This window comes from Sciurus vulgaris (assembly GCF_902686455.1).
Source record: "Sciurus vulgaris genome assembly, chromosome: 5".
NCBI classification, from domain to species: Eukaryota; Metazoa; Chordata; class Mammalia; order Rodentia; family Sciuridae; genus Sciurus; species Sciurus vulgaris.
In genome coordinates this window covers 63,911,860-63,930,445 of record NC_136465.1, presented here as the reverse complement: position 1 = coordinate 63,930,445, position 18,586 = coordinate 63,911,860, and the positions used below count along the sequence as shown (strand labels likewise).

Sequence of the window (18,586 nt, the reverse complement as noted above, 5' to 3'; positions counted from 1 at the left end):
GGAATATGTATTATTTCAGGAAGGCAGAAGTAGAATAATATTGTCATTTAGTAGGCAGAAACCTAGTCAACTCATCCATACATTGATTCTTAATCACTATTCCTGGTATTTTCTTCAATGTTGGAAGACATGACAAAAACACATCTACCTCTCTATATATCCATTCCTTCTCTATCACAGAAATGACTTCATTTGGGAGGATAAATAAGGGTTGCATACCCAGATCCCTCCCTTCAAACTCTTGGTAGCAACCTAACTTTTCTGAGCACTTGTTCTGCTCGACCCCCTCAGGAGGATCTTAAAATGAGCCCACAGCTCTTCTCTTGTCTTCTTTTCTTTCCTCTCCTTCTCTCTCTCTCTCTCTCTGTCTCTCTCTCTCTCTGTCTTTCTTTCTTTCTTTCTCTTCAATTTTGTGTGTTGGGGATTAAGCCCATGCTAGGCAAATACTCTACCACAGAGCTATATCCCAAGCCCACTTTTTGTATATTTATTGCTCCAAATATTTCTGTTATTACTTCAAAATGTTTGTGTCTTTCTTTTCATTTAGTGGGGGTACTGGGGACAGAACTCAGGAGCACTCAACCACTGTGCCACATTCCCAGCTCTGTTTTGTATTTTATTTAGAAATGGGGCCTCACTGAGTTGCTTAGTGCCTCACCGATGCTGAGGCTTGCTTTGAACTCATCATCCTCCTGCCTCAGTCTCCTAAGCCTCTGTAATTACAGGCGTGTACCACCATGCCTGACTACAATGTGTATGTCTTTAGGAGCATCCAAGAAAAGAGCCCAATGGTCCAAATCTGAGATGTGTGACCAAAGAACAAAACATCACATCAACTTTATTTCTATAAAGGTAATATTGGAGAATGTGACTTAGGTTTTCTTACATATGAGTTTACAACTAATGATCTCCAGATCTGGGCAGACTTCTCCACCTAGCAGTGCTGTGATGAGATAGTGACAAAGGCCAAGGACTACAGTGCCTCCCGATCCTCTATCTACTGATGGAGTCCTGTCTGTGTGTGCCTCAAGAAAGTAACTTTCTTGCAAGAAGCTAGCCCTGTAGCAGGAGAGAGTGGTTCATTACACCACTTCTTACGGTGGACTAAAGCATCTTATCTTTATTGTAAACTCATCACACAACTTGCTGAGATATAGTTTTTCATTTTGCTCAGGAAATAGTTTGTACTAAAGTCCTCACAATTCCAAAACATGCATACTATATGTCAAAATGATAACAAAGCACCATCCTTAAAATTTTAAGGATAAGAGAATACCTTTTGTATCCAATGGTAGCAGGCTTCAGAGAAAGAGGGGACCATAGGTATCTTAGTAACAGTGTTACAACCCCAAGAGCCACTAAACCTTGCAAGATAAAGTAGAACAATTCCCGGAACCCAAGCTGTAACCTTCGGAAAAAGGAAGTTTGAAAGTCCTTAACCGCTAACATCTGCTTCTGTAAACCTGGCTTGCTTGCATTGGCTAAAACCCCTACTGCTCAGATAGGGCCACTCACACATCATTTTCCCTATAATACCTGAGAACAAAGGAAGGGAGCGCGATTGGCCCCACATCACCACTTTAGGTGCTATGGAGTCGCCGCTGGCCAGCAAAATAAAGGCTTCATGGCTTTCACATGAACAGCTTGGCCTTTCTTTATCTCCTTGGGTATAACAACCACAAACTAAAGGTGACTAACAAAGATGACTCCTGCAACCTGAGCGCTTACAAACATAAAATGAAGAGCAACTCAATGGAAATTGTAAAACAAATTTTTTAAACTTAACCCATAAAAAGACACCAAAGTAAACTGTAACTCGAGTCTTTGACTTTAACCAATAAATTATATTGCCTTTTCTTGCTTCTGTGATCAACTTATAAAACCTTTTCCCCTCCTGTCTCCTCAGTGGAGCCAAAACCTCTGGTGGTTTCAAGCTGCCACATTCATGAATCTTCACCTACTTACTTAAACTATTTAAAATTTTAATGTGTTTAAGTTTATCTTTGAACAATGCCAAATAGACTTATCTTTTTTCTGAGGTTCATACTGTTTCATCTAAATGACTTGAATTTATGTTTGAGAAAGTAGTCCTATTTCCATCAACATGAGTGTGCCAGTGGTTAAAGTCAGGAGCCAGTAAGTTCCCTGCTACAGAGTGGAAAGAGCTTCTCTTTGTGAAGCAGGAGTACAGTTACAGGTTCTTTACTTTAGTGTCTGAATTGAATCTCATGACAATCCTGCTACTGAAATATTACTACCCACTTTTCATGATTGTACATGACTGCAAAATACATCCTCCTAGCTGTAAGGTCAGATGCAAGGACCAGATAGGAGTCAGACCAAAAGCGGCTGAAAAAGGCTTTACTGGAGTTACCCCTCAGGCAAGATTCACCAGTCCTCCAGGGTGAAGGCCAGAGTAGAGGGCTGGGGAATTCATGCATGACTCTGACTGGCTGAAACCTTTATAATCTGGAATAGGTGTGTGAAGGCTTAAGGGTTTACAGTCCCCCTGGAGTTGGCTGGGGACTCTGTTGATTGATGGGTGGTTGCAAGACACCTCTAGGGTTTATCTGCCAGCATCTGATTGGTTGTTTGGCGTGCAAGGGCTGCCTGATGCCCCACCCCCATACAGGTGCTCAAACCTCCCTAACACTAACCACATAGCTAGATGTCAAAGAGATTGTTGACCAGGCCTATTGCCAGAGCCAGACAGAGAAACTCTCAGCCTTGAATTGCACTGGGGTGCTGGGGCACCTTGGATTGCTGGTGACAAATCTTTAGTAAATGGTATCATACATGATGCCATCATGGCCAATCTTGGTTCTCCCGTTGTTTATCCTTCCTGCATTTGCAGCAGGGTGACAGGCTCAGTGCCCCTTTCCCTTGCCTAGGGGAGGTTAATGACAGGGCTGGAAGCAGAGCATGTCTGAAGTGAGTGTCCCTTTCAGCCTTAAGCTCATGGAAATAATGGGGCGCTTGGACACAGTAGGGAAGTGAGATCCTCTGAAGATGCAGACAATGAGGAGGAATGGAGATTTCTCCCAGACAGGCCTGAGGTGGAAGATCTACAAGTCCCTCCAGAAGCAGGGAGTTGAGCACATGTGGAAGGTGGTTCCTGGATGGTCCACCTAAAAAAGGGCATTCTGTTATGAGGAAGGTTTTACACTTGGGATTGATGGATAGACAATGTATTAAATATTTTTCTCTCCTTGTTTGAATGCTTCATGTTCTGGCATTTGGTCCTTGTTTATTAGAGTGGGACTGCCCCTCCAAGGATCAGTTAATCCTGAGACCTAGCAAGAAACTCACCTGGCATATTCAAATTAACCAATCCAAAGCACACCATATATTGTCATACTATCTTTATTGGACTCTTATACTCCAGGCCAATGATTCAACATTGTCATCATACCAGGGCCTGGTATGAGACAACTCAGCACAGCCCCAAAGCCATAGAGTCTGATAAAATTCTTCATGGTACTGAATCATAAGCTACTTATACTCCCATGTCTGTCACTTTGCATGGGAAGTACATCTTCCCAGAGAGCATATACAAGAATTGCATGGCATACCAAACAGTCCCAAATCACCTGATTAAAGAAATTCAGAAACTCATTGCAGAGATGTAAATAAAAGCTGCAAACAGTCCCCATGATTTCACCTTTATATTTGTAGTTTGAACACATTTCATTGATTATATATTTCGCATTATTCTCTCAAAGCAACTCTGTGAGGAAGTCAAAATTATTGCCAACTTGGTAATATTTCAAAAGCAAACTCAGTGATAGAAAACCACAGTTTCAGAGCCATCTAATGAAAAGCAAGAAAGAGATTCTACCTCTGACCCTCTCTCAAAGGTGCCTAACAATCTCCATTATCAATAGACATTATTGAAGCCAGAATTGGGGAGAGGCAGTTAGTGTAGAAATAATGATTGGGTCAAATAGAGGAAATGGAGGCCATGAAAACCATCTGCCTCTGGAAGTTGGAGACTGCCCCTGGGAGAATGGAATGTCAAGGATCTGTGGAGCCCATTGATTACCAAATTTACCTGCACTTGTTAGGGACTACAGGCAAGGAGCTGCTAATTAATGCCCTCTGGGCCCTTACCTGGCTGAATCATTTTGGCCCTCCCTCTGCCCATCTGCTTCTCACTTCTTGCATCTCACCTGCAAAACAGGGCCTAGTCATGTAGGAAGGAAGGAGAGATAAAGGGGGAAGAGAACTGGTGAACAAAAGAAACCTTAACCTATAAAGATGTAGGGCATGCCCACTTCTGGGGACATCAGTCATGGCCCCCTTCTCCTTCCTGGGAGAAGTCCGTATTATTACTACTTTTAAATAAAACCTGCTTAATATGCTTGCCTTGGCATTCTTCTCTAGTGTTCAAACTTCAACATTAGAGGAAGCAGAACTCATCACCAGTAAATGGCGGTATCATTATTAAGTCTAAAACTTAAAAATATTTAGCTCACATGGCTCCACTGTTGTGTCTAAGTGGATAATTATTTAACACCGTTTTTGAAGAAGTTGATGGTGCAGATGAAATCCTAGTACAGGGTCCTGTAGGTGATAATGGACAGTATGAATGTGAAGCATTTATGACACCTCCCTTCTCTTTATCTGCACTCTCAGTTCCTTTGGGGAGAAATGGGAAACTGTTTCCACAACATCAAATTAGAATATCAAATAAGGGGGACAGAAAATAATGAAGAAGGAAATGAACTGGCTTTAATCTACTTCTTTCTCAGCTATCCTGTAATATTTAGACTGTCCCAAAGCTTGATTCATAATGTAAAAGTGAGGATGTGCTCCTTCTTTCTGCTACATCCAGGTGGTGTGCAGGGCACCTATGCTCTGGTTTAGATAACTGTCATCAATTCTCAGGAAAAGGAGAAACTTAAGGCAGGAAAAATATTGGCTGATCTAAACTCCACGCTATGTGCTCTGAAGAGAATTTCTCATTGACCCTTATAATTCTGTAAGGAGAGCAATATGTGTCCACTATAACACATGACCAAGTTCAGACTGACAAAGACTAAGGAAGGATTCCAGCTCCACCCATCAAGTAAAGGGCAGGAATGGGGCTCAATATTTGCTGTCATTGAAATGTTATTATGCATTCTCAACAGGGATGATATTACCCAAAAAATGCTTCAAATGGGTTCTCAGGAGTATGGGAATAACACATTTTTCAATGATTTGTGAGACTACAAAAACTACAACACAGTTAACAGTCCATCCATGATATTAAAATTTCATATTCTGGGCCGAAAGTGCCTGAGGGGGGAAATGTCTAATAAGCCCCCATGTGGTAGAAAATAAAAGAAGGCTGAAAAATGTATCCCCAACAGCTTCATGTTGATGATGGGCCACAAGGGCTTAATGATGGCAGAGAGAAAAATGCTGATTCTGAATAACAGGTGTTTCCTCTAGGACTGATGATGATGGGAGAGGGTAAGGTTTTAAACTAACATAACCAAAAGATACCCTAAATTGTATCTCCTCTAATCTTAATCTTTAAGAAATTTGTTACTATAGCTACAGTTTAAATTGGGTTACATGAAAGTAGGAAAGCTTAAGTAAATCAGGGAAACTGCATTGTTAATGCCTGCTCAGTAGTGGAGCTTGGAATCTCACTAAAGCATTGTGTCCTGGTGCTGCCAGGAATCTTGGTGCTCTGATCTCGCTGGAAACTCACATTCCAGGCTGTACCAAAAAACCAGGATAGTGGTATTTCCTTAAAATGAAATGACACAATCCACAGGATAATTATGCAAAAATCCAAAGTGATATAAACAAACATCTGAATTAATAACAAAATTTCAAAGAGGAGATAAACTATCTTCAACTGATAATTCCAAATAACATATGTAACTACTTGACCTCCATGAGCTGAAGGTTAATTCTGATTCCAACCCAAAGGCAGAACTGATTAGTGACTCTCTTGCAAAGATGACAGTAAGGAGATAGGACATAGTGTCACTGTCTACTGGAGAAACTTGGCAGACATCACCCTTACCAAGTAACCAATGATGTCACATGTATCTACTGTACTCCCAGATAGAATGTGATGAGAAGGTGCTTCAAATCTCTGGTGTTTTCTGTTTCTTCCTTTTTTTTTTTTTTTTAAGTGAAAATAACTTCATTTCATTATCTCCATAACAAAACAATGAAGCTTAGAACTGGATCACTTGGCCCTTACTCTGCTTATCTCCTCCCAGTTCAAAATGCTTGCATCTCTTAACAGCCAGCATTCTCTTAGATCTGCAGTTAGGCTCAACACACTCAAGACTTAGCACACATCTTCTTTGTAGTTTTTGCCTTTATCCTGAAAATTGACTTAGTCTGTCCACCATAGCCACTCTGTTCCCTGCCATAATGCCGCTTTCCCTGTGTGTATAGAGAATCCTTGTCCTTGTACTGTGTCACCTTATGGAGTTGGTGTTTGCACACTTTTATAGAACATCTAGCAGGTCTTAACAACATCCACCATGTTTGTGGGAGTGTTATCAGCAAGCTGATGTTTCCTCTTAAAACCCACAACTATGGTCTACTCTGGAGAAAATAATAGGCTTAGCTGGTGCTCCTCAAGGCTGCCAAGTCATGGAAACAGTCTGGCAGCTCTTCCCACCATTAAACAGGGAGTTATCATATGTGTCATCAATTACACTCCAACGGACACACCCAAGATAAATGAAAACATATGTCTACATATAATCTGGAACAGGAAATGTAGCATCATCATTCAAAACAGCGAAAAATTAAAAATAACCCATATGTTTCCCTCTTGATAAAGGAGTAAATAAAATGGTATACTATATTTTTCATCAATTAAAGGAAAGAAATACTGATATGTTATAGGAGGGATGTAGTAGGAAACAGGTGAAGAAGCCAGATGCAAAAGACCAAACATCGTTTGGTTCCATTCTTATGAAATGTCTGAAATAGGCAAATCCAAAGACACAAATATGCATTTCCTGGGGCTGAGGTTAAGAAGGGGGTTTAACTGAACTGAGCACAATGCCACATTTTAGGGGGATGGAAATATCTAAAACTCAATTGGTCAACTCTATAAATATACTAAATATCCTCAAGTTGTCCCCTTAAAATGGGTAAATGAGTAAGTGTATCATTTTCAAATTATATTGCAAGAAGGCTACTAAAAACACAATACTGGTTGAGCTGGTGTGTCATGTTAACACTCAAATTTTTTCCTACCAAGTTTCTTTTTATGTACAAATATTTGATAAACATGAATATAAATAAAACTGTGACTGTATCCTACCGTAATGACTCTACATTCTGTGGAACTCCAAGCAATGGCTCTCCTCCCACCACCCATCTCCCTTGGGTTGTTCATTTGTGTAAAAGTCAATTTACACCTTATCACTTCCACCTGCAGCATTGGTATGAAAATGGGTCCACTACAGGGTTCAAGGCCTATCCTTTGTAACAGACTATCAGTATTTTTACTTTCCTTACTCCTCTATGGCTTTGGGTAGTCTAAGCAGCACCACCTTTATGAATGTCAGGATGGCAGTACTTACTAGAGGGCTCCAAAGGTGAATACCCTTTGCACCACACCTTCTCCTTCAGAAGTCGATCTTCAGGATGGAATGAAGGACGTCAACAAGGCTCAGGTTACAAGGATGCCATACTGAGTCAGTGGCAGGGGGAATCAGCTTACATGGTGATCAGGAAGCAGAGCAGAGATTACACTCTGGAGACACAAAATATATACCCCACAGCCACACCCCCCAATTAACATCTTCCTCCAGCCACAACCCATCTGCCTCCAGTTATCACTCAGTTAATCTCATCAAATGATTAGGTTAAGACTATCACAATCCAATCATTTCTCCTTTGAACCTTCTTGCAGTATCTCACATGTGAGCTTTTGGGGGACAACTAATATCCAAACCATAACACTGAACCATAAGTCCAGCACATTTTTAATTCTTCCTTTTCATCATGGTCTCACTAATTTGTTTACAACATCACTAAGTTGCTGAGACAGACTTTGGACTTGCAATACTTAGGTTTCAGCATTATGAGCCACTGGGATTCAGGTGTGCTGTCATCATATCTGGCATGTTAGTAATCTTAAAGACATCTTTACTAATATCTATTTACCCAATTTAAGTCACATGAACTGAAATGCATTATAATTTAATCTTTTTTAAATCCATGAGATATCTTTGATTAATATGCTCACATATATATATGACAGTAAACAAGGATCTGTAGCTCTTTATGAGATATTATATAACTATAGGTAGGAGACAAAAGACTTGTCAGATTTAATCTTTTGGAAACTAAAATAAAGCCTGTCACAAATTTTTACAGTATGACTCATACATGGGGAAAGTCTCTGCTCTGGGTAATGTTTGAAGTAAAATCTTTCAGCCATGGTGGACACTGAGAAGAAAAGATTCAAGTGGCCACTCATCCTCCATAGGGACAAATTTACTCCCACCAACACCCCCAATGTTTATTTTCTGCTGTGTAGGACTCTTTACAGGAGAAGATTTATTTTTCTTCTCTAGAGCATTCAAGAGTTACCCTTCAATCAGAACAAAATATTAAAGAATGTTGGAATTCACAAAATCCTCTGAAAAAGTTCTGAAGGAAAAGGGACTTGTATGTGATCTTTCTATTTTCTTTCCTTGTCCCTATGCCTACAATTTTTAATGGAGATTTCTTATACACTCCAAACTCCCTGTGTGCTCAAGGAGTCCAAATGAAATAGTATTTTATCATTTGTAGTTTATTTTTCCCTGTTATCCAAGGACTACCTTGTCAATATTTTAATATCTGGAGGAATTTTAGTGTCTCTCACTCACTGCTGGTATCCTCTTTCTCTAGATTAGAACTTTATTTCCCATCCTGCTTTCATGAGTGTGGTCTTGTGTTTCTAAGAATGAGTTGAACACTCCATTATTGGAAGTTTCTTTCACTTCTTGCCAAGAAAATTCCTCCTTCTCTGGCCTGATTCCTTGCATGCTACCAGAACAGTAGATCAGGTACCCACATTTGTTTCATGCCTTAGACACATCTGTTACACTTGCATAGCTTCTGGGATGTCTTGACCATGAAGGAAGTATTTATCTTCCTTCCTTGGGCCATGCACAGAGTTACATTGTTAGTACAGTGCTTGCTTGGGCCCTTTTCCAGTGTTGCCAATCAATTTTCAATTGTGGGTCAATTGTCAGCCAAATACCTAACATACAAATCAAAAACAGAATATTAAGTCTCCAGATAAAATGTCAGAGCATCTTATTTTCTTATTTCTCAATGTAGATTCTAAAGGCCAGAGGAGGTTGGAAAAAGCTATTTCAAGCAGTGAAAGAAAATATGTGCCAAATAAGATTGCTGTATCCAGAATAGTTATCCTTCAGAATCAAAGATGTAATAAAAACTTTCAAAGATATCATTAAACTAAAAGAATCTATGTCCAATGAGTGAGCACTACAAAAATATTTAAGGCTATACTAAACACCGAACTAGAAAACAAACCACGGAGTTCCGAAATGAAGCTCATTAGAAGCAAATGATAATAATAATGAATCCAAATTAAATATATGGAACAAATCAAAACAGAAGGAAATAATAAACATCTCTACACAATGACACTGAGTATAAATAATCTCCATTCCCAAATTAAAGACTGATACTGGCAGAGTGTATTTAAAAACAAGATTCAACTATATCCTGCTTGAAAGACATGTATCTCAAAGACAAAGATTTTCACAGGCTGTACATAAAATGATAGAATATTATGATCTATGCAAATGGTCTCCAAAAAATAAGCATGAGAGACTATTCTATTCATAATGGCTTTTTTCAAGCAAAAAATGAATCACAAATAAAACAATGAAAGAAATTTAATACTGAAAAAAGAATAATCCAACAAGAAGATACAATTATAATAAATATTTCTCTTTCAAATATTGATGCATCTAATTACATAAAAATATGCCCTTCTGGAAATAAAGAATCAGGTAGGCCCTAATGCAGTATTATTAGGTAGTTTGAGCATCAATCTGATGAAAAGATAGTTCATCCAGAGATGAAATTTATAAAAGTGATGCAGACAAGAATATGGTTTAAAGGAACCTAAAAGACATTTATGCAACATTTCACACAACAGCTGAATTCACATTAGTCTTTAGCTATTCCTTAAAGCACCTCCAAAACTGACCATATCGTAGTTCACAAAGCAAATCTTTGTAAATGTAAAAAAATAAAATAAAATCACAATAATCCCTTGCAAGTTTTAAGCTCATAATGAGTGAAATTAGGTATCAACATTAGAAAAATTATAGAAACCACACAAAAGCATGGAGATACAAAATCACTCTTTTGTACAAAGGAAAGATAATAAAATTAGTTAGGGGAGATAGTGAAAAATTCCTTGTACCAAAGAAGAAGATGTAGGGAAAATCTGTGGAATACTATAAAGGCAGTTATTAAAAGGAAGTTTAGAACATTGAGTGACTTCAAACGAAAAATTTAAAGCACACAGAGAGATCTCATACAAATATAATGCTGAGTAAATCATGATAAAGAAATTCCAAAGCTGACAGAAATTAGGAAATATTTATGATAAGGACTAAAATTGATAAAGCAAATTTTTGAAAATTACAAAGGCTGTATATAACAGGTGATTCTAGGAAAATATAAAAAAGACTCATAGGGCTGGGGATATAGCTCAGTTGGTAGAGTGCTTGCCTTGCATGCACAAGGTTCAATCCCCTGCACCACCAAAAAAAAAGAAAAAAAAAAAAGCCTGATAAACATTTAAACAAATTAGCCAAAAGAATGAGAGAAGAAATTCAGATCAACAATATTAGAGGTAAAATAGCAGATATCAACAGAGATATTATCAAAAACAGGATTATCAGAACTAGTTTGAAATATATTCCAATAAATTTGAAAATCTAGAAGGTACTGATCAATTTCTAAGAACATATGACCTACCTATATTGAAAAAAATGGATGTAGAAAACCTAAACAAATCAATATCAAGCTAAAATACCAAAGCAATAATAAAGACTTTCAACAAAGAAAAGATATGTAATATGTGGATTCTCAGCCACTTTCTACCAGGTTTTTAAAGAACTATTGTCAATCTTCTTTCAATCATTACAGGAAGAAAAAACAAATTCTCCCAAAGTCATTTTATGCAGCCAGTATCACTGTGATTCCAAAAGCAGATGAAGACACATCAATGAGAGGAAATGATAGGGTAATATTCCTGATGAGCATAGATGTAAAAATAAAGCATTGGAAATGCAAATTCAAAATTACATTTCAAAGTTTGCACACCAAGATCAATTTGGATATATCCCAAAGATGCAAGGTTGGTCTGTGTCACAATAATGTAACTCATCATATAAAAAGTATTAAGAACAAAGATCACATGATTATTTAAATAGATGCAACAGCATTCAATGAAACCCAGCACCCATTTTTTATTAAAAACACTGAAGAAATTAGAAATGCAAGTAATTTAGATGTACATTTGGAGGCTATATGAAGAAAGTAAAACAAACATTGTATTGAAAGGAGAAAAACTGAAATCATTGTCTTGAAAATCAGGAACAAAGAAAAAATGTTCACTCTCACAGTTCCTATTCAATATAATACTTGACTTTCTCACCAGGTAATTAAGCAAGTGAAGGAAATTAAAGGTATGCATATATGAAAAGATCATTAAAATTATCTGTTTACAGATGACATGATCCTATGATTTGAAGACCAAAAACACTCCACCAGAAGACTTGTTGATTTGATTTTAAAAATTTAGCAAGTAGCAGCATGCAAAATCAGCATACAAAAATTGATGCCTTTCCTGTACTCCAATAATAAATCTGAGGAGAGAAAGATGTTAGAGTAGAGAAAGGGTGAGCTTTCCAGTTGCTTTTTGACTCATGATTCAAACAGTAGGAATACTGCTTCCAAGTGAGGTGGGTAGCAGAGGGATACACGAAATTCATTATCAATTCAAGAATCATAGAGACACAGGTATTTAAGTACTTTGAACATAGAACAGGAAAGAATACCACAGGAATCAAGCTAATAACAACATAGTACTAATTCACTATGCAGGGATGTGAAACCCCAGGGAAAAACAGAGACGACATCTGCAAATAAAATTTGTCACAAAGCCTTCCTTAAATGGGAGGGTGGTTTGTCTGAACTTGAGTGACCCAAAGACAGCAAGGTGGAGTGTGAGGGGTGCTCTGTACTTCTTAGAGAAACAGATATCTGAGGTGGGACACATCCTTGAAGTGACTATGCAGTGACTTTGTGTGGTGGGATCCTAGAATTTCTTACAAGTGTTAGTCAACTGTCCCTGTATATGCCTGCATTGAGATTTGAGTCTGGTTTTATGGAAATATGCAGCAACAAAACATCTGAAATTGTATTCTTTCAGTATAGAGAGCTCATGGTCTGTCAGTTCTGTTCTGATACAAACATTTTAAAAAGTCAGCACTGGAGTGTTCTGACAAAAGTATACTGCTCAAGAATAGAGGGTCTGTTTGGATTAGTTGACATTCCTTACAGGGTCTTCTTGTAGGCTATCATAAAGATGGCTGCTCCACCACCATTTCCCTGGGACCCAGGAAATTTGGAGAAGGTCAGGCTCCACATATCTCCCACTGCCACATCTTCTTTCACCAGCATCTAGTCAAATGGTAAGGAAGGGACAGAGACAGATGAAATAGAAAAACAGAATTTTATATACATGACTGTGGGAAGAGAAAGGCTATTGAGTCAAAAAGGCAAGGGAAAAGGGAGCCCCTATAACTAGCACTAGACACCCTAACCGGGCAGATATTGAATCAGCCAGGCCATCAAGTCTTGGATTGACTTTAAGTTGAGCATCCACAAGTCTGCTCTGTGCTTCACACTAGAGTGTGTCAGATTCAGCATGGTTGAGCCTGGATTCCAGACATGGACCTGCAGCCTCAGGTGAGCACACTAAAACCAATGTTCCCACCACTCCTAGGAGTTACAGGTCCCAAGAACACTGCAGGGCCAGGACTGGTGTTAGCAAACAATGAAATGCTGTCCTTGGAGCTGGTCCTCCTGTTGCCATGTTACAAACCCATAAGTTCCTGCTGCTCTGTGCTGCCACTCAGTGGTTGAACTGGGGAGAGCTTAAGCCATAGTCTGGACTGGGCTTCCTCGGTTGCTCAAAGAGAATGAGTTGTGCCGTTGCTGCCCACAGGGCCCCTAGATGTGGGATAGTGGGCGGCTCCTGAGCAATGCTATAGGGTTGTTCCTGGTCCCTGAACTTGCTATGAACTCCAACTGGATCTGCCTCTTCCCCACCAGCACTTGCATATTTCCATCAGAGATTATACTCTGCTCAGTAGAACTGGTTCATAAGTTAAGGTACACAGCTGTGGAAAGTGTAATAGAATGGCCATTAAGGATTTTGGACACTGGTGCTGAATGTGACACATAGCTTCCCTGCGGTGACAATCCATGGAAGAACTGCAAGACCTGCTAAGGGCATTAGAGATGAAACAGGTGATTCATGCAGCAATCTGCACTTGTTCTGAAAATGAACCATTCACAGCAGAAATAAATGACCATTCTCCACGCAGCTATGAGGCAGTGTTCTGTAGGTTTGGGGTCAATCCTGAACACTTGATTGGGACTTTCCAGTTTTCACATCACAAAGAATGTGGTTATATGGGATCAACTGAAAAGATTTGGAAGTGAGGATATACAGAATATATCTTACAAAGTGGAAGAACTTGAGGCCGATGGCAATACAAGAAGTCCAATGAGGAAAAGCAAGGACAATGTGGTTTCATGTGGGAAGGGCAACAATGGACTTTGTTCTTCCACAGAGGTATTTACATAGCCTGACCATATGTTATGGGATGGTGGTGGCAGCTCTGGCAAGCTGGGCAAAACCTGAACAAGTGTGAATGTTTGATTGTTTTGACAGTGATTATTTTGTGATACTGAGTCTTTTTTCTACCTACATGGAGCAGTTCAAATAGTGGTGGCAAACCTCAAAGATGGTGAAGCCAAAATTTTGGGTGATTGGGTCAAATCAAGGAATGGAGGTCATTTGAGTCTGGGAAGTTGGAGATGACCCCTGGGATATTGGAATATCAGTGTCTCCAGAGCCCTTCTGATTACCAAGATTACCTGCCTGTATTACCTCACCCAAAAGGCTACAGATAGGGAATTGCTAATTCCCCTGTGCCCCCACCTGCCTGAATCACTCCATTTGGCCCTTTCCCCTGCCCATCTGCTTCTCACAGGCATCTCTGGGGCTAGTCATGTATGCAGGAAGGAGAAAGATAAGTGGGGAGAGAGCAGGAGAACAAAGGAGACTATAACCTATAAAAAGGGTAGGGCATGCTCACTTCTTGGGATACCAGAACACCAGCCAGGCCCCCTTCTCCCTCCCAAGAGAAGTCTGTGTTACTACCTTCAAATAAAACCTGCTTTATATGCTTGCCTTGGCATGTTTCTCTGGTGTTATACTTCAACATTTGAGGAAGCAGACACCAGCAATATCAACTGGACGTCAACTCCTCCAAGATGCAAGAACCTGAACTGTTATTGGGATTGAGGAAGGCACAGAGAAACAAACCAAAGGAATGAACAATCTATTCAATTGAATAATATCAGTAAATTTCCCAAAAATGAAAAATGAAATGGAAAATCAAATACAAGAGTCTTATAGGACTCCAAATATACAAAATTACAATAGACCCACACCAAGGCACATTATAATGAAAATACTGAACATACAAAATAAGAATTTTAAAGGCTGAGAGAGAAAAAAAAATCAACTTACATTCAGGGGGAAACCAATACGGATATCAACAGATTTTTCAAGCCAGACCCTAAAAGCTAGAAGAGACTGGACCACATTTTTCAAGCTCTGAAAGAAAATGGATGCCAACCAAGAATCTAATACCCAGCAAAACTTACCTTCAGATTTGACAACAAAATAAAATCCTTCCATGATAAACAAAATCTGAAAGAATTAAAAAAAGAAAAAGAAAGCCAGCACTACAGAACATTCTCAGCAAAATATTCCATGAGAAAGAGATGAAATACAATGATGTAAATCAGCAAAGGGAGTAAATCCTAAAGGAATAGCCAAATAAAGTAGAAACCAAGTCCTGTCAAAAAATAAAAATGAGCAAAATGACCAGGAATACAAATCATATCTCAATAATAACCCCGAATGTTAATGGCCTAAATAAATCAATCAAAAGATGCAGACTGGCAGATTGGATTAAAAAGAAAGATCCAACAATATGCTGCCTTCAAGAGACTCAATTCATAGAAAGAGATACCCACAGACTAAAGGTGAAAGGATGGGAAAAAACATACCATACACATGGACACAGCAAATAAGCTGAAGAATCCATCCTCATTTCAGATAATGTGGACTTCAAGCCAAAACTAGTCAGAAGGGATAAAGAAGGACATTTCATACTGCTTAAGGGAAGCATAAATCAGCAAGACATAACAATCATAAATATATACGCCAATATATATGCCCCAAAAAGTGGTTCATCCATGTACATCAAACAAATCCTTCTCAATTCCAGAAATCAAATAGACAACAACACATAAGACTAGGTGATTTTAACACACCTCTCTCAACACTGGAGAGAGAAAAAATTGAATAAAGAAACCATAGATCTCAAAAACACAATCAAAAATTTAGACTTAAAGAACATTTATAGAATATACCAGGGCTTTTCAAGATGGCGGCCTAGAGGGTGGCTGCATTTCATGTTTCTCCAGGACTCAGGATTCAAAAGAGGAGATATTGAGAGACTTGGGACCAACTCAAAGCAGCCGGGTGAGTCTCTCCCGTTGGGGAGGCATCCCGGATGGGGCAATAGTCCCGGAACGCAGGGAACTTTGTGAAATAGAGCTGCCGGTGATACACCCCTCCCCCTGCTGGAGCAGTGAACTCAGACAACTGAGAGCGTCATAGAGGAGGCTGCTGAGCACAGTGCTGGGACTCGGAGCAACCACTGGGGCTCCGGGCGGCTGCCCAGAGGAAGAGCAGCGAGGAGAGCTGTTTGGACTCAGAGCGACCACTCCTGAACACCGGGACCTGCCCGGAGGAGGGGGAGGAGGAGTGTGGCCACTTGGATTCGGAGTGACTATACCAGAGCTACAGGCGGTTGCCAGAGAAGGAGCTGTGTGGTGAGCTGCTTGGACTCAGAGCGATCGCTTCTGAACACCAGGGCCTGCCCTGAGGAGTAGGAGGAGGAGGAGGAGGAGCACGGCGGGTTGTTTGGACTCACAGTGACTGCATTAGAGCTCCAGGCGGCTGCTCAGAGAAGGAGGCAATTGGTGAGTTGTTTGGACTCAAAGCGACCGCTCCTGAACACCGGGGGGGCTGCCTGGAGGAGAAGCGCGGTGGATCGCTTGGTCTCGAGTGGCCGCACCAGAGCTCCGGGCGGCTGCCCGGAGGAGGCGTGCAGCAGGTCACGTGGATTCAGAGCCACTCAGAGCGACTCATAGTGACCGCTCCTGAACACCGGTGGGAGGATTACCTGGAGGAGAAGGAGGAACGGGGCGGGTCACTTGGACTCGGAGTGACTGCCCAGGGCTACAGGTGGTTGGTGGGAGGAGGAGGCACACAGTGAGTTGCTTGGACTCCTAGTGACCGCACCGGAACACCGGGTAGCTGTCTGGAGGAAGAGGCATGCGACGGGTCTCTGGGACTCAGAGTGATTGTACGGGGCCCCAGGTGGTTGCTCAGAGGAGGGGCCGCATAGCCAGGCGATAAGGTGCAGAGCAGGGTCCCAGGATCTAGGAGGCTTCTTGGTGGAAGAGTCGCACAGAGACACGCTTAGGGGCGGAGCGAAGGTTCCAGGACTGCAGGCAGATGCTCTGAGGAGGGGCAGCCTAAGGAGATTCATCTCTGAAGGGTGAGGCTCCCAGGCCCAGGAGGTACGGCCAGGCCACTGGGAACTTTGCAGAGGAAGGCAGCCCAGCCCAGGTGGTAGCTGTAAATTGAGGGGAACCTCTAGGAGGGGAACTGACCAGCGAGACCTCCCCACTGCGTGAGTCTTCCCTGCCGGGTGAGGTTTCCCCAAAAGGACGGTAAAACCAGAGACACAGGCCCAAACAGGCCTTACCTCAGCCCGCAGCCTAGTTCCCCTTTGGATGATCATTGGTCAACAAGTGGAGGCACCTCTGCCCACTAGCAGGGAATATACTCCACCAGAAGGCCACCACTCCTAGAGAGGCAGCTTCCTTGTGGAGCACCGCATTATCAACTTCCTCCAAGACTTCAGCCTACTGAAGGCTAAGAGGGGATATATAGAAATCTTCAGGGACATTGTAAGTTGGTGGAGGAAATCTGCAATATCTCAGCGGTCCACTGATACCTGAACAATATGAGAAAACAAGGAAAGAAAATGCCACAAACAAATATAGATGTTACATCAATAAAACCCAATGACAGCATGGCAGAAGAAATGACAGAAAAGGAGTTCAGAATGTACATAATTAAAATGATCAGGGAAGCAAACGATGAGATGAAAGAGCAAATGCACACACTGAATGATGAGATGAAAGAGCAAATGCAGGCATTGAATGATCACATCAATTGACAGTTAAAAGAGCAAATACAGGAAGCAAAAGATCATTTCAATAAAGAGTTAGAAATATTGAAAAAAAACAAACAGAAATCCTTGACATGAAGGAAACAATAAACCAAATTAAGAACTCCATAGAAAGCATATCCAGTAGGATAGAACACCTGGAAGACAGAACCTCAGACATTGAAGACAAAATATTTAACTTTGAAAACAAAGTTGACCAAACAGAGAAGATGGTAAGAAATCATGAACAGAATCTACAAGAACTATGGGATATCATGAAAAGGCCAAATTTAAGAATTATTGGGATTGAGGAAGGCTAAGAGAAACAAACCAAAGGAATGAACAATCTATTCAATGAAATAATATCAGAAAATTTCCCAAATCTGAAGAATGAAATGGAAAATCAAGTTCAAGAGGCTTAGAGGACTCCAAATACACAAAATTACAATAGACTGACACCAAGGCAAATTATAATTAAAATACCTAACATACAAAATAAAGACAGAATTTTAAAGGTCACGAGAGAAAAGAACCAAATTACATTCAGGGGGAAACCAATACGCATATCAGCAGATTTTTCAATCCAGACCCTAAAAGCTAGAAGGGCCTGGAACAACATTTTTCAAGCCCTGAAAGAAAATGGATGCCAACCAAGAATCTTATACCCAGCAAAACTTACCTTCAAATTTGACGATGAAATAAATCCTTCCATGATAAACAAAAGCTAAAAGAATTTACAAAAAGAAAGCCAGCACTACAGAACATTCTCAGCAAAATATTCCATGAGGAAGAGATGAAAACAAAGAAGGAAATCAGCAAAGGGAGGAATTATCCTAAAGGAATTGTCAAATAAAGAAGGAACCAAGTCGTGTCAAATAAATAAATAAATAAATAAAATTTTAAAAATGAACCAAATGACCGGGAAACCAAATCACATCTCAATAATAACCCTGAATGTTAATGGC

General features: G+C 40.2%; 1 pseudogene across 1 annotated transcript; it reads right to left on the bottom strand.

Annotated features, from left to right (window-relative positions):
• Positions 1 to 6,173: 6,173 nt before the first annotated feature.
• Positions 6,174 to 6,496, bottom strand: LOC306661495 (large ribosomal subunit protein eL42-like; annotated as a pseudogene). The gene has a single exon. The product of its transcript is annotated as a large ribosomal subunit protein eL42-like (transcript).
• Positions 6,497 to 18,586: the final 12,090 nt, after the last annotated feature.